We start from the raw sequence: 8,720 nt of genomic DNA on the forward strand, positions 1-8,720 counted from the left end.
CTCTGTCCCTCAGTTCCTCATCTGTAAAATGAGGGGACTAGTATTCCCCCTCTCCAAATCCCACTTCTTCTGTTCTGGTGAGTTAAGTAGATCTTCATGGCAAAGTTAGCCTCTGTGATCTGCACGTGAGTCTGAGCACCTAGGATAGCCTAGTCCTGCTCTGCTCAACCATACTTCAAAACCATACCCTCAATTTTCTTCCTCTGTGTTGCGAAAAACCCAAATGCAACAGCAGCACGTTAGTAAAACATGAAAAATCAGCACACAGCAGCTAAATAAACCAGTTTCATTTCAGTGGTTTAAGTGAAACATTAGAGTGTGTTCCATTTTTAATAATGTCCATGTAACAAATTATATTCTCAAATGTTTTTAAAGCAGTAAAATTTAAATTCAGTCCTGGGTTATGCTAGACTTACATCTTTTGGGATATTTGCATGGGACAGGGGTAGTGTGCGGTGTTGTGGGCCTCTCTAGACTTGATGGCATGCCTGTAAAGCTATAGCAATTCTTTTCACTCTTCGCTTGTCATATATACTCCAGAAATTCAGACAGCTTCAATGAGTGATCCAGAAGAGAACAGCTGGGGGACATAACTCCTCAAGGAACTCTAAAGCATACTCCACCCATGCTTCCATCCACTTGTGATGGAAGTAGTACCACTATACTCTCTTTTCCACACTTCTTAGGGTTAGTCCCAAAGGATACCAGAGACTGCAGTTCTGATGATCCCAAGTGTGGGAGGTGCAAAGGCTGGGAGGGGAAGGGAGAGCAGCGCATGTCTATTTTTTGCATGGCTGTGACTTCAGTGGAATTATCTGTTAGTTAGTTGAGAGCAAGATTAGGTCCCTTTAGTCCTCACACTCAACTCATAATCATGCACAAGGGCAAGTCACAGTCTGGCTTTGTGGTGGAGATGGGCTACTGTGAGAGGAAACCAGGAGGCACAGGTGTTATATTGATGTAGGAGATGCTTTGGCATTAAGAAAAACAGGACTTGGAAAAAGAGTTTCTTTTGTTAAAAATGTAATGCTGTAATGAGTAACTCTGAGAGAATGCAGATTTCAAGCTGTCATATTTCATTTTCCATAGTGGCATTCTGGTTTCTTGCAGTGCTCAGAATCATGTCAGAAAAACTGGGCACAAAATAGGAAAAAACCTGCTTTTCTTTTGTTAGCCATTGAATCAAAATTACTAGCTCCTTGGCTATGTCTACACTAGCCCCAAACTTCAAAATGGCCATATAAATGGCCATTTCGAAGTTTACTAATGAAGCACTGAAATACACATTCAGCGCTTCATTAGCATGCGGGTGGCTGCGGAACTTCGAAATTGACGCGGCTCACTACCCCGCAGCTTGTCCCGACGGGGCTCCTTTTCGAAAGGACCCTGGCTACTTCGAAGTCCCCTTATTCCTGTGAGCAGATGGGAATAAGGGGACTTCGAAGAAGGTAGGGTCCTTTCGAAAAGGAGCCCCGTTGGGATGAGCCGCGCAGCGGTGAGCCGTGTCTATTTTGAAGTGCCGTGGCTGCCCGCATGCTAATGAGGCGCTGAATATGTATTTCAGCGCTTCATTAGTAAACTTCAAAATGGCCACTTACATGACCATTTCAAAGTTTGGGGCTAGCGTAGACATGGCCCTTGAGAGACTCTCTTGCCTGCTGCAGGTAACTACTAAGAACTAGAACTGTGTGTGACAGTAATTTCTGATCTTTTGTGGTTCTGTTAACCATGAGTTTGGTTTCATTTGGGCAAGACTGCCTAGAATTTGATTTTGAATGAAAAATTTAGATCAGAAAAAAAGAGGGCCAAACTCAACAAAAACCACTATGATTTTATATAATTAAGAAGAACCTATGCTGTACAAATGAATTTCACATGATTTCATGAGGAAAAGTTAATCCTGGAATTCCTTTTCTTTGACATCCCAGTTTCCTCAAAATTCATACCTTGGTCCTTTTTTTTAATCATCTCATGTTGGGGGTGGAAGGTCATACAAATCCTTTTTAGTGCCGAGCATTCAGTCTGGCTCTCCCTTCAGCATGACAATCTACTCCACATGATGGGAAGCTGCCTCATCCCTATTTTTTGGCACTTTTTCTGGGTGGTGGGGAAAGAGTAGAAGTGGGCAATCCTTGCATTTCCCCAGAGCAAGAGGCAGTGAGGAGGATTTCTACAGTGTGCTGCTCTTGTTGAGCAGTTGCATACCTTGCATACCCCTGAGTGAGTCATCACAGTCTGTCCCTAAATATTTCATTTATGCTGCATAAAGAGCACGATGAAGGGGGTTAATTGATGACCTACCCATGTCAGTGACAGGGATGGCTCACTCTTGCACCAGACGCTCGAAGCATAATGCCAGTTCTTTGCAACCAGTATCACAACTGCAAACAATGGAATTCTATGATACTGAAAAACACCAACTGATTTGTGGTTGACTGTCCAATTTACTTCTATGTCCAGAATGCAGCAATTTCCCTATATTAGGATTCGGAAAAGAAAAGGGCTTTAAATCAGCATGAAATGGCTTCAATGAACATCTGCTGTTAACTGTCTGTGCAGCAGTACATGAACGTGAACTCTTGGAATTAATCAAGCAGGCCATGACCTGACTGAAACATTTATGAAAAAGCAGTTACAAACCATGGCAACGATGTGTTTCTCCCTCTTTCCAATGCAGGGGCTGGCTCCTCATTCTCCCAAGCTTCAACACTCCCCTGGGGAACAAAAAAGGCCTGAAGCACTACAGATATAATTGAGGATGAACTATACAGAAAGTCACTCTCTAGCATTAGCACCTGTGAAAGCTTAGGGCTCTCACCAGTGTCTGGGAGCAGGGTAGGTGTTTCACGTCTGATTCTCTCTGGAAATGCCTGTCGTCTACATCTTGCTTTCTCCAGGGAATCACACTTACACACACTATTATAGTCCACATAAAAGCAAAACAAATACTATTGAACTTTATTACCTCAGTAGCCAGCAAGGCCACCTCAATAAATTGATGTCTGATTTTTTTTTTTCCCTTCATTTTTCCTACTGGTCACTCTTCTGTACAACTGTGCTTATGTGGCCACGAGGCATGGAGGCTAGCTGGTATTCATGTTAAGCAGAGACTTGTATTTCAGAAAGCTGATAGTTAAGGGAGATGGTGACTCCTGAACTATCTGACCTACACCTGTGGAACAAATATGTTTACAAGAAGATCATATAATTTGTTTGGGCAAGGTGTTTGGTATATGAAGGGATCACCTGGAATTGATTATATAGCTAACATTTCTGCCATGTTAAGTCAATAAGAGTTTTGCCATTAACATCAGAGGGAGTAGAATCCTGCCTGCGAATTCAGCATTTGTGTCCTTCTATAAGACAGACTTAGTGTTCCCTTTTTCTAAAAGCAGTGTACTTGTGAACACACTGTTTTAATCAATCAGAACGGGTTAATGTATTTGTTTCAGTGAACTAAATATGTAGTAATCTGGAATGATTACTTTAAGAAGCCTTACAAGTGCATTTAAAATATAAAATCAGCTTAGAAATACTGATTAAGAAAATGTAAAAGAGAGAGAGGAAGTCTGCACCATGTATTCCATACTATTAAATGTTGCATTCAGCAGCACAGCTGACTTGCCCTTTCTACAAGATTATTTTTGCAAATAAATCTCTGGCAAGCTTCAGGACATCACAAAAAAACAACAACTGTGACTGACATTTTTATATCCAATTGCTGTGCTTTTAATTAGGTAACTTCTGCACGTCCAGACTTCAAAATCTGGTATGCAGTGGAAAATATGCTCCATTTTCTTTACCAAGAAATGTTAAAAGTATTTTTTTTCCATATGTCATTTGCTATAGTTTGGTCCATGAATTTGACTGGAGATCAGACTGGGGAGAGAAGAGTAGAGGGAGACAGTGGGGATGGGGCAGGGCTTGGGCAGAATGAGAGTGGGGTTTGAGTGTAGCAAGAGTCAGGTATGGGGTGGGGGCCACAGACAGGGGATCTTGTCTCCCCAAGCAGCAGCTTCACCCAACATTTGTGAGTGACTGAAAACCCTTCCACCCCCTGTACCTATTCTGCAATGAACAATTGTCACAGTCAGTTATTGCAAGAGATAATATCCTTAAACTTCGTAACTTGATAGGTTAAAAGCTTCTCAGCTCCCATTTCAATTTTTGAAGCCGAAAACAGCTCATGCTGCCTTCTCTCTGTTTTACTCTGCAACAATCTTTGTCTCTGACTGGGATAAAGTGCTTGGCCATAAGGTTCAAGGTTCACAGTTTATCCACTCAAGAACTGGATCATTGTCTCTTAAAACATTGCAACTTGGCTATTATGCCTTGATCACATTCCAGTAACAATCAAAATGTGTACAGTTATTTGTTTCATTCCAGTGTAAATGAAATTCCACATCTCTTGAAGAAATAGTTGTTATAAAAAATTGTGAAATATACTAGGTGAACAATTTCCTGTACCAAAAAACGTTCAGATGGAGGAAAGTTAAGGATACGCTATGATGAAGAGAGACATATTTCCCTGATATACATAAAACACTGATATATTTTATATATATCTACACAGACATGCGCTCTAGCTCACATTAATACTCACAGTAGGATTCATAATGTTTTCTAATGTGCGTCTCATACTTGCTTAGAATGAAAGATAGACTGAAATAAATACTGCCTCCAACAGAACTGATAACATCTCTGTATTGTTATATATGTTAGCTTCCTTGGTAATACTGAGAAGGATTAAGGAAGGAAGAACGAGCGACTTTAGGCCAGAAAGAATTACATATAAATTGGTGATGTTGTTTTCACCAAAATAGCAGGAGGGCATATTGACTGAGAGAAGTGAATGTTAGGGACAAGTTCCAACCTGACTCCAAATCTTGTAAATTTGAGTATATTAGGGAGGTAGCTGAATCCTTGAATTTCATAATGGCACCAGGATATGGGGAAACAGTCTTTCACATGATCATTTGAAACCCATGAAAAAAGTCTATAAGGTAGTATAGGATGGACCTCTCTCTCTTTGCTGAAACTACACCATTTTGTATTAAATATTCAGCAACATGGGGATTAGAAATTAGCCCAATGCCCTAATCATGAGGTTGCAGAATCAGGCATTCTCTCTTACCTTCTCAATGACTGTTAAAGTATTTCATACAAAGTGAAAGCGCTTCAGTGGGAAAGAAACCCATCCCAGAATACCTCTGATATGGGGGATTTGACACTGGTAAAGGAAGATTCAAGACTGCAGAATAGGGAGTCTGCCTAAGTATCTAACTAATCTAACTACCTAAGTATCTAACTAAGTATCTAACCTAACTATCTAAACGTTAATCCTGGGGATAGTACTCATTTTGTTTTTGGAGTGTGTGATTCTAGCTAAAAAAAACAAAATAAGACATTTCAGAAATATCAAAATACTTTATCTTGACCCATACAATTGCCAAAATCAACACAAATTAGTGGAATCTCATAGTCAACCCAATGCCTTATTTTTTGCCTCAAAAATTGCAGAAGAAAACTTTTAGTCATCTCTAAATGCTGCGAGAATTTATGTATCATCGTCATAATCAACAACCATGGTCTCAGCGCCCGTTGGTGTGTGATGCCTTTTTCACTATTTCCTTCCATCTTTCCCTGTCCAGTGCAGAGTGGCTTAGTTTCTGTAGACTAGCTCTGCACCAATCTACTATATCATCTACTCATTCTCTGTGGGGTCCATTATGCTGAATACCAGGGTCTTGATTTTTCGTTTTTCATTCATTCTGCAGCTATGCCTGAATAGCTTTAACTTGTGTTGTAGAAACTGCAGTTGTTTCTCTATCAGATGTATTTTCCTATATAATTCCTCATTGGAGACCTTCTCTATCCATCCTATTCTCAGGATGTTTCTATAACAACTCCTCTCGAACACCAATATTCTTCTCTTCAAATCTTTTGTTATCATCCATGTCTTACATCCATATGCTGAGGACACATATTTTCAAGATGCTCAGCTTCATTCCTAAGCTAATTACTTTGCTTTTCCAGATCTTATTTATTGCCTTCAAACTCGCTCTTGCTTTCACTATTCTAGTCACTCTTTGCTTCTTCCAGTCTAGATCATACATTATGTTGCTCCCCAGATACATGAATTTCTCTGTGGTCTGTAGTTCAATCCTATCTACACTGATCTTCCTTCCTACTTCCTTATCTCCAAATGACATTGTTTTTATTCTATCAATGTTCATAATTAGTCCATACCACTTCCCTTCCTCATTTAGTACCTGCACTGTTTTCGCTAGTTACTCCCCATCGTCCTCAATGATAGCTATGTCATCTGCAAACCTCAAGTTAATTCTTATCACATGCACAGATATCCCTTCTACCTCTTCCTTGATCTTGTCCTTCGTCATCTCTAGATGGATGATGAAGATACTCGGCAATGTTGGATCTCCTTGAATTTGAATAACAGTAAGTAAATCAGTAACTCACAAAGCCACAGTCTTGAGATCAGCTTGCAAAACTGAACTGATGAACTGATAAAGGCCCCTGCCTTGAAATCTGGGGTGGAGGGCTGACCCAGTGACTTAAAAAAAAAAATCTTGGCCTTCAGATAAGAGAAGCAGATTAGAGGTGCTGATCAGTTAAGATCTCAGGGGCCAAAACTTTGATATCAGTCTGGCAAACTAGAGACACTGAGTCAGTGAGCTCACATCACCTGTGCCTGGCCACCAGATCATTTTACTAGAGAGGCTACACAAATAACCGCACAATGGTTACTGGAACATCAAACTAGGGATGGTGAGTTAGTGGCATCACCCAAGTGTAAGTCTTCAACTAAGCCCAGCAACGGAGCTGAATAAAGATTTTTCCATTAAAACTTTTTATCAGAAAATTGTTCTTTTCTGACCAAATGATTCTGTGTGTGCATAGTGTCAATATTTTCTTAAAAACAAATAAACAGAAAAGCAAAATATGCTTAGGCCACAGCATACCAAAGAAGTTACCTAGGGCTTCCAGAATTCACAGCAGGGGCAAATCAACTATTTCATTCCGGGCAGTGTCAGGAATAATTCAATAAAATCATAGAAATTCCATCTGATAAGATGAATGCATGTAAGCAGGCCCTATCTAAAATGGCAGTTTGTTAGATTTAATCAGCCCAGACCAACATAAGCAATAGGTTTAGACCATCCCAGATATTTACCTAACATCTGGAATGGTATTGGATAATTAACAGCAGTGCCCAGTGAATCACAAGGGAGAAAATGATGTCAGGAAAAGCATCTAGAAAGATGGCTTCAGAAGACTACTCCAAAGTACACTCCATTAGGTAATCTTTCATAATTAGCTTCTGTGAAGCACATAGCTCATAATGATCTCTAGAAGATCTCTTTTCTATTTTTCAATAAACTTTTAATATCAGAGGAATCTAGATTGAAGGTTTTCCAGCCACCGAGGTTTTCAGTCTTAGTTGTTTACTTGTCTGTCCCCGTTTCCTCTTCTGATTATCAGAAACTGCCAACTAAACAGGGCCTTGCTGGTATTTTATTTCAAGAATTCAGGGTGGCAGAACTCACATAATATGGCAACAATTATCTTTCTTACAAACTACCCCTCAAATCCAACACAGCAAGTCAGGTGACTCATTCTCTAGTGTAGGCTAGGCTCTCTCACATGACTTCTTCTCCTGAGATATACCTTAGCCACACCAATTTCAGGACTGGCAGCCTGCCTCAACCAACTCTGTATCCAGCTATTTTATCTGTGGTTGTGGAGAACTCAACAATACATGCCCTTAGAACAATGATGTTTGATCTACACTCCATACGTACTTTGGCATAACTACTTCACTTGGGGTTTTAAAAAAAATCCACATCCCTGAGTGATGTAGTTAACCTTAACAATTTGTATGAACAGCACTATATTGGTAGGATAGTTTCTCTCAGAGACATAGCCACTGCCTCTTGGAGAGACTGACTCTGTCCTAAAGTCTTAAAGTATCTTCACCAGACATGCTAGAGTGGCACAGCTGAGCTGATGTAAATGCTTAGTGTAGACGTGTCCTAAATATAATTTCAAGAACCTTAGGAATTAACATCCCTGGGTGTGCTAGACTATGCATAATGATTGACATGTGAGCTTTGAAGGAAACATTAAATGTTCATTCCTTTTTTGATCCATTTGATGAGTGAAGGAAGGTTAGACATGACATCTGAGGAATTATTAGCCAATAGCGCAAATACTGCTCTCTTTCATGCCTCCGAAGAATGTATATTGCTAGAAGCTGAAACTTATTTCAGTAAGGAAACCATCTGGTTACATGATTTAGGAGTCTAACATAAGACTAACCACAAGAAGTCCTGTGGCACCTTATAGACTAACAGATACTTTGGAGCTTAAGCTTTTGTAGGTGAAGTGGGTCTTTACCCACGGAAGCTTAAGCTCCACAATATCTGTTAGTCTATAAGATGCCACAGGACCTGTTCTCCAAGATACAGACTAACCATGGCTACCTCTCTGATATTTAACACAAGACTGGGCAACGGGAAGTCTAGGGATCTACTCATGGTGCTGTGGCACTTTCACCCTTTGAGGAGCTACTTTAGTCACTTAAGATATGGCTACACAGTGAACATTATTGTGGGATACAGCAGTATCCCAAAATAACTGCCCACATCTAAGAAACATACCCATTGTCTTGAACAATTTTTGAGATAATGGGTGCATTA

Source organism: Carettochelys insculpta, chromosome 5 (genome assembly GCF_033958435.1).
Source record: "Carettochelys insculpta isolate YL-2023 chromosome 5, ASM3395843v1, whole genome shotgun sequence".
Taxonomy (NCBI): Eukaryota; Metazoa; Chordata; order Testudines; family Carettochelyidae; genus Carettochelys; species Carettochelys insculpta.